The sequence below is a fragment of the Cervus canadensis genome, chromosome 6, assembly GCF_019320065.1.
Source record: "Cervus canadensis isolate Bull #8, Minnesota chromosome 6, ASM1932006v1, whole genome shotgun sequence".
In the NCBI taxonomy this organism is placed as follows: domain Eukaryota; kingdom Metazoa; phylum Chordata; class Mammalia; order Artiodactyla; family Cervidae; genus Cervus; species Cervus canadensis.
Genome location: NC_057391.1, coordinates 39101660 through 39117631, shown reverse-complemented (window position 1 = coordinate 39117631; position 15972 = coordinate 39101660).

Here is a 15972-nt window from a genome sequence, read left to right as displayed (position 1 = left end):
AGTTTTACTTTGTGGTGTTGAGTGCTAGCTGAAGTTAGGGTTCTGCACCCTGCCACTAAGACTGGCAGGGACACGCTCCTTGATGATTCAGTTCAAGGTGTTGGTTCCCAGGTCCTGGAGAAAGACAGTCCTGGGTTGTAAAAGTGGCCAGAGCACACTTAAAAGATTTATTATATCTCAAAGGGGCAGAAAAAGAATTTATAATTTCAGATTTTCTAGAGGAAATGTCCTAAGAAAAAGGAGGTCAGGGCCTGGAGTGAGGAAGAACTCAGCCTAAGGTTACGTCCGGTAGAAGGGATTGTTAAGGCCGTCTTGATCAGATCAGTGGACTTGGATGTAGAGGTTGAGGGGAAGGTATATCAGATGATTCTTTGGTTTCTGGCTTTGGTCTTGGGTTTCTTTCCTTCTTTCTTTTCTTTTTTTTTTGATGCCATTTTCTCCCTGATGGCTCAGTGGTGAAGAAAACATCTGCAGTGCAAGAGATGCAGGTTCGATCCCTGGCTTGGGAAGATCCTTGTGTTGGAGAAGGGAATAGTAACCCACTCCAGTATTCTTGCCTGGAGAACTCTATGGACAGAGGAGCCTGGTGGTCTACAGTCCATGGGGTTGCAACGAGTCGGGCGCAACTGAACAACTAATACTTCATTCTCATAGAGAAGAGAAGAGGAATAGAAGATTGGTTTAAAAAAACAAAAAGACAAATTAAGTTTTAGAGAAACTGAGTTTGCAGTGCCTGTGGGATATCCAAGTTGTGCTGGATGTGGGGGTCTATGGTCCAGAGAGATGTGGATTGGGAGGCAGGTTTGAGAATGGACAAATGGAGCTAGTGGCACCTTTAATTTCAGCTCATTGATTGCATAACTTATGTTTAGGTGAAACTAGCATTGCCCTCCCACACCTCCAGTTGAGGGAAAATCTGTATGGAGTAAATGGAATTTTGTGAAATAGTAAGATGTACCTAATAAATGTCCAATATATCTCGTTATTTCTGTTATGGTTGTGTGTGTGTGTTAGTCACTTCAGCCGTTTCTGATTCTTTGCAACCCCCTGGACTGTAAGCTGCCAGGCTCCTCTGTCCATGGAATACTCCAGGCAAGAGTACTGGAGGTGGTAGCCATGCCCTTCTCCAGGGGATCCTCCTGACCCAGGGATTGAACCTGGGTCTCCTGCATTGCAGGTAGATTCTTTACCCTCTGAGTGAGGAGCTAATGTAAGTTAGAACATGAGAATCAGATGGTTAATGGATGACCATAAAACTAATTTTCATTGTGTTCCAGAGGCTATGAGAGCCCAGAAGAAGGGGTTATTTACCAGAAATATATTTTCCTTAGAGTCAGCAAACAAACAAAGCAAAAACCAAGGAGACAGCGTTCCCCAGGGCTCATTTTCTTTTTGCAAGGCTATTTTGCATTCAGTGAAGGATTTGGACCTTCCCTGAAAGAGAAAAGAAAATATGCCCCCCGCTCACCCCCCACAAACCAAAAGCAATTTGTTTTTGGACAAAATGGTGAAAAATGGAAAATCACATCAATCAGTCTGTTCTCTTTGACCCAGTTCCTACATGGCTCTAAGGTCTGTTTCTTTGCTAAAAAAAATTTAAAGATGCCTATGGTATGGGGGTGGGAGGGTGGGGAAGGATGCAAGCCATGATGCTGTCTTTCCCTGGGTTTTCATGGAGTTTCAGATGCACTGGGGAACCCGGAACTGTAACTTAGGGGTAGAAATATTTTGAAATCTGGGGACCATGGATATTTTTGTGCTTTTTTGGTGTTATGATTGGACAATAGCAGCAGAGTGAGTTTAGCCATGACAAGCCACATCAGCTCAGCGGTAGTAACCTTTGTATAGTAGTATCAGTTTCTGACATTTAAATGATGAAGGATAGAAGTGTGTGGAAGGTCAAACTCTAAGCTGCTCTTGACTTCAGGGGCAGATGACAATGGCATGAATTTTTACTACTTGGAATTTGGCATTGGGGTCTGTTTACAGCTAATGAAGCTTTCCTGTTATTAAGACACACATTTAGATTGGTGTTCCAAGAGTTCTCCAAAGGCTGTTCACATATATTTTGAAGAGCTCTTTGAATATCAAATGGCTCACACGAAACAATGCTTTTCATCAACTGAATGTGAAGGGGAACATGATTCATAGGAAAAAAAATCCCCCCTTCGGCTGTTTGTGAGGAAAATCACAAAGGGGAGCTCTGGATTGGAAAACTGTGTTCACTTAAGCTTATTATGGCACAAAGACTGTAGGGTTCTTATCTTCCTCCCGGTATTTATGGGATCCTTGAAAAAGGTAGGTTTTTTTTTTTTTTCCCCCTGGCTCTGAAAAATGTCTTTCTGATTTTTGGTGTATTTTAGTGGCTGTGTCATTTCTGAAACAAGTGGTTATTGACCAGAAATTCGTTTTCTTTAGAGTTAGTGAACAAACAAGCAAAAGCAAAGAGGCAGAATCCTCCCCCAGAGGCCATTTTCTGAACTTTGCTAAGTGCTGGATCAGCTGGGTACAGTCTATCTCCTGGACAAGTCAAAACCAGGAAAAACCAAAAAATTAGCTGTGTGGGAGATGCTTCCCATTTTCAGTAGGAGGAGGGGGAACATCTGGAGCTTAGCTGGGAGGGAAAGCAAGCTGAGCTGGCTCCCCGCTGCTGGGCTCTGTTGGAAGGAAGCTGTCAGACAGCAACATGATATATTATCCTCTTCAGACAAAACAATACATGTAAAAATAAATAGCCATGGATGTTAAGATCCCATAATGCATGTTGACACATGAAAGCAGAAACCTCACAAACAGGTTGGTCTGCCTTGCTCCCCTGTCTCCTGCGATTATAGGAACCAGCATAATACAGAGAAGGAGAGGGTTAGGGACTGGGAGAGGAAGAGCCAGGGAGAGGGGAGAAAGGAAATGAAGAAATGTTGCTCTCTAATCACCCTGGGTTCCCTTCATGCAGCTGTGGTGGGTGAATGAACTTATAGTCATATATCAGGTGATTTTGGAAGACAGTCTGTTTTAAAACAGTTGCCTTGGTGGATACGGTTTTGAAGTGGCGCTAGTGTGCTGGAGACAGATTTGGAGCTTTAATAGTTGTTTCCTTTTAAAATAAAATGATGAAGTTTATTTTTACCATTGTACTGAAGAGAAGTCTGTTAACTGAAGTCTAAGTAAAATGGTTAAAAAAGGAAAACCATTTTCAGACTGTCTTTCCTTTCGCCCCACACCTGACCCCTACCGAGTTTTAGTTCAGTATCATTTTGTTATGAGACTCCAAAACTTGACCTCAAGGGAACCTTTAATGTGTGGACTTTTGAGATACATCTTACTGTGAATGGTGGGGTTAATCTCCTGAGTGGTAAGAGCCAGTTCTTTGTTCCTTGAGTTTCTAAATACCAGAAACATGTCTCTCCTCTTTGAAAACAGTGGACTATGTGATATGGAAATTCACTACAAGTGATCAATTACACAAAATGGATTTCTAAGGGATTGTTTTTGTTTTTGTTTTTCCTGTTTCTGACTCAGTCAGGGACAGTCTGTCTTCTGATCTGCATCCTAAAGAATCTGAGCTTATAGGGGGTGGTAATAGATGCCCCAAAAAACAGTTTTGTGAACAAATAAATTTGAGACTCTCTGGCTAACCAAGACTGTGTACGTATGTGCTTAAACTGGGGGACATTTTGGAGCCTAGCCCTGCCAGGATGCATTGGTCTTTGTATGCAGTACTTTACAAATCGATTTGACCGTGGAACTTCCAAGGAACCCGGTTTGGATTCTGGATAGATGGGTCTAATTTTTCTTATGGTTTTTATAGAAGAATTACTATAACACAGTTTCCATAACCTTAGGTTGTTTATGTTTGTAGCATTGCCAATGTTTTGAATAAAGGCAAAAAAAAAAAATCAGTAAAAATGTCAGACAGGTCTTTTTTTCCCAGATAGTTCCAAGACTGGGAAGGAAGTACACTGACAGTGTAAATGTTATGGTTCATGTTGGCACCATATAGGTTGGTAATACTTTGTTTTTATTTCTAGCCAAAATTCTTAAATTCCAACTATTCTATTTCTAGTAGCAAGGATCACAATAGAACTCTTAAAAATTCACACAAAATGACTTTTTGAAAAAATTTAAATGATTTATTTTTTATTATAGAAAATACGGAAAAAGCATAAACAACAATATGCAAGAAATAATATTTGCTTGAAATCCTGACACCCAGAGAAAACTTCTGTTGACATTCTGCATAAATCAGAGCTGCTGATGGTAGTTTGCAGATGTGTTTTATTTGGTTGTGTAATATTTACATTTTTAAAAATTAGACTGTCAACATGTAAACATTGGGTGATTTCTTACAGACACATATATCTTCTAGCTTATTCTGAAATATTGAAGATTGGCATCATGTGACCTGCATTCTGGCATGTCAGGACTCACAACTGCTGTCTTTAGGAAAGAACGCCCTGTCATAGTTTATCTGCCTGTATGGGGAGATATTTGGGTATGAAACTCCTGTTATAAGTCCTTTCCCATATTTTTCCTCTTGCATAACATTTAATTTTTAAAAGGTACTTATCTTTTTATATTCAGGTATAAGTTTTTCCTTTTGCTATTTTATAAACATTTTTCTATGCCATTAAATGTTCTATATCATTGCTTTTGTCTGCATAATATTTTACTATATGGCCATACCATTCTTTGAGCCTCCGTGGTGGCTCAGATGGTAAAGAATCTGCCCGCAATGTGGGAGACCTGGGTTTGATCTCTGGATTGGGAAGATCCCCTGGAGAAGGGAATGGCAATCCACTCCAGTATTCTTATCTAGAGAATTCAATGAACAGAGGAGCCTGTCCATGGGGTCACAAAGAGTCAGACATGACTGAGCAACTAACACTTTGACTTTCACTTTCATACCGTTCTTTATATAACCAATTCCTTTCTCTACTGAGCTTTCTATAGTTCCTTGGTTAAAGTATTCAATACATAGCACAGGGAGATAAACATCCTTGTGGGAAAATCTGTGCACACGTCCAAGATTGTTTCCTTAAGATAAAATCGTATACTTGGGAATCACTGAGTCAAAGAACATAAATACTTTAAAGACTTTTGAGACTCCTTGCTAAATGTACTCAACTGTATTTTCACATACTTGACAATGTAATCTCTTCAGAAGTCTTAATCGGTTAATGTGTCTTCCTAGAGGTGTGACTGTGAGCTGTATTTCCCACATTTTAACACAGGACTCTTTTCTCACATACCTGCTAATAGCTCAGGACACAGTAGTGTTCTACAGAGGAGAGTCTGAGAAATTTCAAACTGAGTTCCTGATTGTGAGAAAGTGCTATAGGTGGAGGGCATTCAAACAAGCTGTGTTTATGTTGTAATTCTGTGTAGTTGTCAACTTATGTATATTATGTTAGGAACTCCTATCCAAAGAAAATTTTTCTTGAAAAGCCTGCAAAATTCTCAGGGCAGGGACTATTCTTATCCATTCTCACTGTTTTTTTCTTTTTTGGCACTCCTCATGGTTTTCAGAATTTTAGTTCCCAAACTAGGGATGGAAATGGGCCAAGGCAGGGAAAGCGCTGAGTCCTAACCACTGGACTGCTAGGGAGTTCCTCATTCTCATTCTAACCAACATCCTCTGACCCCCTCTTTCTTCCTTCTTCCTCACAAGTATTGCCCTTATCACTCCTGCTTGTTTTCCCTCTTTTTTTTGGTGCTTATGTGTGAAGAAACAAATATCAACCCTCATTTTTTTCAGAACACAAACTGATAAATAAATGACTCCCTGTAGAAATTTGGGAGAAATAATCTATTTTGCAGTGTGAAGCCATAAGCAGGTTAGTGTGTAGAGAGTGTTGAAGGTGAAGTTGAAGAGGAAGGCAGGCGAGGTGATCTGAGATGATCTTTGTGGGTAAGAGACTTGAAGGGGGCAAGCCAGAGAAAGAGAGAAGAGTTACAACCCCAATGTTTTTAAGTGAACGATAATGTGAGGCTGAGTGGTGAGTGTCTTCAACTTGAGCTTGATGGCAGAGGGATATGTGAGAAAACTGGAGAGGGAGGAGAAAGCACCGAGGATGACTCTTCAAATATCTCAACCATCAGTGACATGTTGATTTATGTCTGTGTATAACTTCCCAGGATGTTTATATCCAAATATATTCATGGAAATGGAAAAGCAATGTAAATACACATGTTTAGAGTTAAGAGGCTCTTATGTACATAGTGGTCTTAATTTTTTTTCAAAGTTAAAACAACTTCATTAAAAAATTGAGGTGTAATTGACATACAACGTTATACTAGTTTCAGGTGTATGACAAAATGGTTCAATATTTGTATATATTGTGAAGTGATCACCACAGTAAGTTAACATCCATCACCATACATAGTTACAGAATTTATTTTTCTTGTGATGAGAACTTTTGAGATCTACTTAATGCCTTTAAAATATGAAAGATAGTATTATTAACTATATACCATGCTATGCGTTACATCTCTAGCACTTATTTATTTTATAGCTTAAAGTGTGTGCTGTTTGACCCCATTCACCCTTTCACCTCCACCTCCTTCCCCTCCTCTGGCAACCACTGATCTAAAAGAACTTTATTTTTTACTTAAAAATTTAGCTAATATATAATTATTAGAAAAATGCAAATCAAAGCTGTAATGAGGTGTCGCCTCATACCGGTCAGAATGGCCATTGTCAAAAAGTCTACAAATAGTTACTGCTGAGAGGGCATGGAGAAAAGGGAGTACTCCTACATTGTAGTGGGAATGTAAATTGGTGCAGCCACTGTGAACAGTGTGGAGATTCCTTAAAAAAATAAAGCTAGAACTACCATATAATCCCACTCATGAGCATATATCTGGAAAAGATGAAAATTCTAATTTGAAAAGATACATACACATAAGTGTTCATAGCAGCAGTATTTATAATAACCATGACATGGAAACAACTTAATACCCATTGACAGATGAATAGATAAAGAAGATGTGGTATGTAAAAAAGAAGATGTAGTATATAGACATACAATGGAATATTACTTAGTCATAAAGAAGAATGAAATAAAGCAATTTTCAGCAAAATGAATGAGCCTAGAGATTATCATAAGAGAAATAAGTCAGACAGAGGAAGACAAGTAGCATATGATATCACTTGTATGTGCCCCATGCATATGCTTCTGGCTCATGCTGGTAAACATTGACTAGGCCTTGTGTTTCCTTCAGGGAATGATGCCTGTCCTTCTAACAGACCCAATACTTTCTGGGTGGGTTATATTTTGACTTGATCTTGATTACTGGTCTTAGTTACTGACTATGGAGTGAGATGCTAGAGGAAGATCATAAAGGGGGTGCTCATATTGTCTTGCAATGTAGAGGCCTCTGTATTAATTGCAAGGGGGAAGTTCTAGCCTTCAATGCTGGGGAATGGGACACTTATGTAGGGGAATCTGGAGTTTTATGCCTACATCTCAGTCCTCAGGAATCTTCGTACCCAGAGTTCTGAGCTTGGCACTGGAGAGAACTCAACCTTCTCTTTAGCTGTGCTATGCTTGTAACTAAGTCCTAAGTCTTAGCTTTTTGTATCTTTTGGCTGCAGGAGATAAAAATGTTTTTATATATTACCAACTAGAACCTTTGCTTTTCATAACTCACCTTCAATTAGTGATTAATCACCCTAGCTTTTCCTTGTCTTTCTCCAATATATTGATAAAACTCAGCAGTAGCCATCTGGTTCCGGTGTCTTTACAACTACTGCTTCTGTACCTGTCCCTGCGTTCCCTCCTGAGAGCATCCCATTCTGGTTCACTGCCAGTGAAGATTTTAACAGTTGCACTCCCGCCAAATGCCAGGGGCTTCAGTCTGCACCTTCCATCAGTGATGGGGTCTTTATTGCCAGTCAGTTAGCAGGTAGACAAGCTTCAAAATCCCATGTTAGATTCTGCTTTCTCAGTTGCTCCTGGCATCATGTATCTTAGGTTGGGTGTGAGAGAAACAGATTGTGAGACAGAGATCCACATGCAGGAAGTTCACTGGGGAGTGGTCTTGGGAACAGTTCCTGGGAGGAAGTAAAGCCAGCAGGGTTGGCAGAGAGAGAAGGTGAGCTGCAACACAGTCACAGCAAAGGCCTCCACCGATTCCATGAGGGACTTTGTTTTGGGGATGATGCTTCAAAGTAGGTCCAAACTGAGGCAGGGGAGCCAGGCCATTGAACCCCTGTAGCAAACAATCATTGGGTGTGGACCATCCTCAAGGAGAGGGAATAACCTTAGATGGGACAATTTTCTTGGGCCAAGGGCAGTGTCTGTGGAGGAACTCAGCTATGAGCTATGAGCCGCCATCACTCCTGGCAGGTGGGGACATTAGTACCTTGATCTTGATAAGAGAACCAGGACACAACATAGCATTCACTACAGTGTGATCTGAGATTGCTACTCACAAGTCTAACAGACATCAGAGGCTTATATATAAAGCATGGCTCGCGTGTTTTTTCTATCCAAGACTGTCTTTCAGAGTCTTTTTCTGTAAATGCTAAAATAGTGCATCTATGAGGTTCAGATCATAGCTCTTGTTTTCTTTCCTGTCTCAACCCCCACCTAATATGCCAATAAGTCCTCCCAACAATAACTCCAAAATATTTGTTTTGAGTCCATTCACCTCTGCATCTTTATTGCTGTTATCTTAGTTAAGCTACTGTTGTCTCTTGCCTGTTCTACTGCATGTGTCTTTTAAGTCCTTGTTTGCACTTTTATCTTCTACAATTAATTTTTCATGTGGCAACACAGTGATCCCTTAGATATGAATAGGACCAGGTCACATTTTTACTTAGACAGTTAATGGTTTACATTGCATTTAGAAAAACATCTAAAGCTTTTTGCCATGGTTTATAAGGCCCACTATGATCTATCTGGTCCTTCCTAATTTCTCTGACCTCATCTTTATGTCTCTCCTCTATCATGATGGTCACTATTATGGCCTACCCAATAGTCATTTCCTCTCCTTCTTAGCAACAGAATTTTGGTTTTTTTTTGGTGTGATGTCAATATCCCCAGGTGATGTAATACGACTAATCCAAGGCAATTAGGATAATCCTTACTTTCCCAGCCCACTTCCCTGCTAGATGCATGGTTGGGGGATATTTATGAACCACTCAGGCCAATAATACCAAATTGAATTTTGCTAGAGGGTTTCTGAGAAGGTTTTCTCTATTCATTTCTTGTTCAAAGGAGGTAATAAACCTAACACATTGGTCCTTCCCTGTTCTTTCTGCCATGATTGTAGACACAGTATCTGGAACCACTGCAGCCATCTTCTGACAATGAAGAAAAGACCTACAGGATTACAGAGATGTTGACTCTAAAATTCTTTGACCTCTGAACCAGTTTCTTATCTTTATCACTCAAACACTAAACTCTATCACTTCCCAGCCAGGTCTATATACTTGTTCTCACCAAGTCTGAATCAGACTGTATCATCACATGGCTGCCTCTTCTTCATACAGATAGATTTCAGTTCACCTCCTCAAGGAGGTTGTCTCTGACCACCTAGTCTCAAGTTGGACCACTCCTCTGAGTCCTGTTCAGATACTCTATCAGGATATATATTTAAATTAGCACTTAGAGTTTTCTGAAAATATCTTATCAATTGACTACTTTTTAATAATCTTTCTCCACTAGAATGTGTTTCATGGGAGCGGGGATACTATTTGCCTTGTTCATTGCTATTATCACCAGCACTTAGACTAGGGCCTCGAAGATAGTATGTACCACTGAGTGTTGGGGCTTCCCCAGTAGCTTAGTTGGTAAAGAATCTGCCTGCAATGCAGGAGACCTGGGTTCAATCCCTGGGTCAGGAAGATCCCCTGGAGAAGGAAATGGCAACCCACTACAGTACTCTCGTCTGGAGAATTTCATGAACAGAGGAGCCTGGTGGGCTACAGTTCAGGGGATCACAGAGAGTCAGACGACTGTATGACTTTCACTTTTCACTTTCAATGAATCCCAAGTAAATGATTAAATGCTACTAAATACTAACTGTATTTGGTCAATCATTCTTTTAACTTTGCTGGCCTTCATAGTTTGTTTTTGGTAGAGATCCTAAGTAGTACCATTTAGATGCCCCACACGGTGCTGTGAAAGTTGAATAGAATCACGTGTATGGAGGTCCATGGGAACACAGAGGACAGTGCAAGCTCTAAGATTATGAGTGACAACTGCCCTTTCTCATTTCTGAATGTCTGTGCTGCAGGCATTGCGAATTCCCCTCTTTTATTAAACTCATATATGCAGAAAAGAGTTATGAGCTTAGGAACCTGGGAAAGTAAAATCAAATGACTTGATTGCAGTGTTTATTACAGTAGGCACCTGGGAGCACTCTGGCTGCTATGTTTGAATGTGGCAATACTTGGTCTGGGTACTACAGAGTGAATGAGTTTGAATTTAGTGTACCAAGGGTAAAGTAAACATATAGACAGTTGCTAGCAGAGTGGAATGATAAAGGTGTGATTATCTGAGGAAAGTGATTGGGGATTTAAAAATCAGACTAATCATAATAATAAAGTCAGAAATTGGGCTTTATCAAAAGAAGGGGAAAAACAGAAGGAGGCATTTGGGAAAGATATCATTGAGTTGGTAGAAACAAGCATACAGAGGTATTTTTGGCTGCTGTTTATAGAAGTGATGATAGAGGAAAATTATGAAAACTAGGGAGATTATTTTTGATAATTTAAAAGAGGAAGGAGACTGGGTAACATCCATCTCTCCATTGCTCCATTGTTCTCAACAAAATATAGAGCTTTATACAGAGAACAAAGATTTAATTATTATCCAGATATGAACTGCTGGAAATCTAAGATGGAAGAAGTAAACACATAAAAAAAGGAAAAGAAAAACAGTTCTCTGATATTACAATGGAAAGAGGACTGGGCTTGGAATGAGACAATGGTTGGTTAGTTCACTAAATATATTAATTAGGTATCTTCCATGTCTAGACATTGCTGGGTGCTGAGATACAGTATGGTTACTACCATTAGGGAGTAGCTCTAGAAGAGGCTATGGGCAAGTTGGCAGCAATTTTAGTAGAGTATGATAATACTGTAGTAAGGGAGAACAGGATGCTTTGAGAACACATAGAATCTGCCCTTGTGTGTGTGGTCACTGTCTAAGCCGAGACAGTAAATATGCTGTTTGTGCTGCAGGGTCTTTGAGCCATCTGTTTCCTCTGCCTGGATTGCTATTTTCCCTGTCTTCTGCATAGCTGCCTCCTTGATAGCTTAAAGATAATTTTCTCAGGGACATTTTCCCTGAGCAGTCAATCTAAGGATATCTCACAGAAAATCTACCATATCACTCTTCTATTTTTTTTGAGCATTTATCATTATTTACTATTTTCTGGTATTTTTACTGTATGTCTCCCTTTAGCATATTTGCTCCAGGGTACCTGAACGTTGTCTTCCTTTTCCATCACTGGATCTTTAGTGCTTATGACAGTGCCTTGCTCAGAAGAGTTTCTCAACAATATTTGTTGAATTAAAAAATGAGCAAATGAGAACAGCAGTCAGAGAAGGCAAAAGGGAGATGAAAGAAGAAGGGAATGTTTTGTTAGAGAACCAAACAGTTGTGGGTTCTGATTGATTCCTAAATCCCTGTTAAAGTTTTTTGAAGAGATTGGCTTCTCAGGGGAGCCTTCTTTGCCTGTATAAGGTGTTGGCTCTTCTGCACTGGTGGACTTTAATTTAAATCTGGTCATATTCTGCTGCATATTTCTGAGTGCTGTTTTATCTCTGTTTTGGCACTCTTCCCTGTATTCCTGTTTTTGTTGCAGAGGTCTTACTTTTTAGATTTCCTTGGTCCTGTCAATGGGATTTAGCAGATGAGTGGTCAGTTTATGGACTCAGGTTGCTATCTTGAATGTGAAAGTCTGAAATGTTTCTCTTAGGTAGATTTGAGGCTATGTTGCTTTCCCCCATAGACCATAGCTAGTAATTTATTTTTCCTTTGCCCAGAATTTACTCATGGTATACCATTCTTTCTTGCTTTAGGAAAGCTATAGGTGGTTCATCTCATATTTATGGTCTCCAGATCCTGGTTAGCACTTCCTGGGAGGCACAGCTATAATTAATTATAGTTGTTAAGTGGTGTTGGTTCTGCCCTAGATTTGGGGGAATGGCTCCTATTTTGGGCTTTTGTCTTACCTTGCACAATCTCCATGGAGTATTTCTAGTGTTAATTATCATTAATGGTAGGTCTTCTCTCACTTCTGGGGAGAATGGGCTTATTGTTTGAAATCTGAGTATAAGAGTACATTATAATGAGTTTTTATTGCTTTTCGAATTTTTAAGTACTCATTTCACATTTGTTTGAGGGAGATGGCAAGTACTCTCCCTTTTGTGTGCTGCTGCTACTGCTGCTAAGTTGCTTCAGTCTTGTCCGACTCTGTGCGACCCCATAGATGGCAGCCCTCCAGGTTCCTCTGTCCCTGGGATTCTCCAGGCAAGAATACTGGAGTGGGTTGCCATTTCCTTCTCCAATGCATGCATGCACGCTAAGTCACTTTAGTCATGTCCGACTCTGTGTGACCCTATGGACTGCAGCCCTCCAGGCTCCTCTGTCCACAGGATTCTCCAGGCAAGAACACTGCAGTGGGTTGCCATTTCCTTCTCCCTATGTGTGCTTAAGATAAAAAAATAAAGTTTTATCAGAGAACAGAAAAAACTTTATTTGGAAATTATTGCCTGATGGTTGCAATACCTATATATATCTTCTATATATATCAAATGGATATTCTTCTACACAGGAGGTCTCCACTCTAGTCCTGTCCTTTTGCTTGATTGTCACTGATGTGGACATCATTGTCAACACACCAGTACTTGAAGATAGTGAGTCTAGAATTGGTAATGAGATGGGGAAGAAGCTGTGAAAATCAGGAGCAGTTTAGAGGAAGTGAACATTCCTTCCCCAACTCAGGGTAGCTCCCAGGTAGGACTGTTCTAGCTAATGCTGATCCTCCAGCCCTGTTATTTTGTTTTGTAATTCAGCCTGAAATCCTGTCAGGCAGATACTCATTTGGGTAAACACCTGTTAAAAGCATGCATTTATCTGCAGAAAGCATGAGCAATGGTCTCCCAAGTAGAATTAATCTCTTCCTTCTCTATGTTTTTCTGTAAGTTACCTTAATTTTGTAAGTTACCTCTTGCTATACAGCAAAACACCCAGGGTTAGTGGTTTAAAAACAACAATCATTTTTTTTGCTCATGATTCTGTAGTCAGTGATTTGGGCTGGTGTTAGATGAGAGGCTCTCCTGCTGGTCTCTCTGGAGGCCACACATATCTCTGCAGTTATCTGGAGCTCTTAAGTTGGACTGGCTTCTCTCTGCTGCCTGTGGACCTATCTGCCAGCAGGCCAGCTGGCCAGCCTGAGCTTCCTCACATGGTAGCGTTGGCTTCCAGAGAGAGTGAGACCTCAGTCTGCAAGGCCTCTTCACACTGTGACTCAGACATTACACAATGTCATTCTGTTGCATTCTATTGGTCAAAGTCAGTGATGCTCAGCCAGAACTCAAGGAGTGGAATAATAGACTCCATCTATTGATGAGAGCAACAAATTGCTCCTAAACTTCCCCTAACCTGCTCCTGCTAAAGCCTTTGACTCTGTGGATCACAACAAACTGTGTAATATTCTTAAAGAGATGGGAATACCAGACCGCCTTACCTGCCTCCTGAGAAGTCTGTATGCAGGTCAAGAAGCAACAGTTAGAACAGGACATAGAACAATGGACTGGTTCCAAACTGGGAAAGGAGTACATCAAGGCTGTATGTTGTCATGCTGCTTATTTAACTTCTGTGCAGAGTACATCATGCGAAATGCCAGGCTGAATGAATCACAAGCTGAAATCAAGATTGCTGGGAGAAATATTAACAACCTCAGATATACAGATGATACCACTTTAATGGCAGAAATTGAAGAAGAGCCAAAGAGCCTCTTGATGAAAGTGAAAGAGGAGAGTGAAAAGCTGACTTAAAACTCAACATTCAAAAAACTAAGATCATGGTATCTGGCCCCCTCACTTCATGGCAAATAGATGGGGAAAATGTGGAAACAGTGTCAGATTTCATTTTCTTGGGCTCCAAAATCAATGTGGATGGTGACTGCAGCCATGAAATTAAAAGACGCTTGCTACTTGGAAGAATAGCTATGTCAAACGTAGATAGTTTATTAAAAAGCAGACACATCACTTTGCTGACAAAGGTCCATATAGTTAAAGCTATTGTTTTTCCAGTAGTCGGGTATGGATGTGAGAGTGGGACTATAAAGAAAACTGAGCACCAAAGAATTGATGCTTTTGAACTGTGGTGTTGAAGACTCTTGAGAGTCCCTTGGACAGCAAGGGGATCAAACCAGTTACTCCTAAAGGAAATCAGCATTGAACATTCATTGGAAGGACTGATGCTGAAGCTGAAACTCCAATACTTTGGCCACCTGATTCGAAGAGCTGACTCATTGGAAAAGACCCTGATGCTGGGAAAGACTGAGGGCAAGAGGAGAAGGGGGTGACGGAGGATGAGGTGGTTGGGTGGGCTCACCAACTCAATGGACATGAGTTTGAGCAAACTCAGGGAGACTGTGATGGACAGAGAAGCCTGGTATGCTGCAGTTCATGGGGTCACAAAGAGTTGGACACAACTTAGCGACTGAACAACAACAACACTTGATGAAAGGGGGCTTCCTTGGTAGCTTGGTGGTAAAGAATCCACTTCCTGGTGCAGGAGATGTGGGTTTGATTCCTGGGTCAGGAAGATACCCTGGAGAAGGAAATGGCATCCCACTCCAGTATTCTTGCCTGGGAAGTCCCATGGATAGAGGAGCCTGGTGGTCTTGGCAAAGATTCGGACGTGACTTAGCAGCTAAACAACAACAACATTGATGAGATGATGGACACAGTCTCATTTCAAAGGTGGCACACCTCCAGAGATGGGAGGGATTGTTGCCACCATCTTTGCAGCTTCTATGCATGGCTTCCTCTTTAAGCTGTTGGAGAGCTGAAACTTTTACTTGATCATCCTGCAGAGGGACTAGAGCATTTCACAAAGCAGGTGTTTGATAGTCATTGGCTGAACTGAGTTTATACGCAGATTAAGATTAGCTCAAGTCCCACAGGAAGTCAAAATTCAAGTGTCTGGATATAGGTGAAATTGGGGAACTTGGGGTAGGTTCAAAGGCTGGGGGTAACAATATAGTTATATTAGTGAAGTCACGGTTCTGCTGCTCACAGCTCAAAAACCAGTACGAAAGGCTAGTGTTGGTTGGAGAAGAAAGATTGCTTTATTCAGGAGGTTGGCAGCCTGGGGGAGACGGCTGATTTGTATCCAAACACCAGCTCCAAACTGACCATAAAGTTTTTCAGGGGAAAATCATTTGAGGAGTCTTTGACAGTCTTTGTTATCTTTCACTGCACGCACTGCATTCTTTCTTCTGATTGGTCGGTGGTGAGGTAACAGGGCAGGGCTCCAGGAATCTTGTGCTCAGCCTGCAGTTACCATCTCCCATCTCCCACCCTCCACTGCAGGGGGGAATGGCAAACCACTCCAGTGTTCTTGCCACGAGAACCCCATGAACAGTATGAAAAAGCTACATTACTTGCATCAAAACAACTCTCCTAAAATGTCTGTGGGTTTCTCTAAGACTGATTCAGATCTACTCCACGCAATAAAAGTCTCACCTGCGATTCTGAGCTAGGTCTGTCTCTTCTGTGGGAGCTGTATCCGGCTTCCATGAGACAATAACTTGAATGAAAGCACTTTGTACAGCTGAGGGAGCCTACCAGTTGCTGCCTAAAATATTTCAAAGGTATTAACAAACAGGCTTTCAGGGTCCCCTTGATTTGATCTTTGTTCCGAGGTTGTTTCTTATTTTGAGAAACCTTTACGAACTATGGGAACTGAAATGTTAAACAATGTTATCATCCAATCCAGCAAGTTC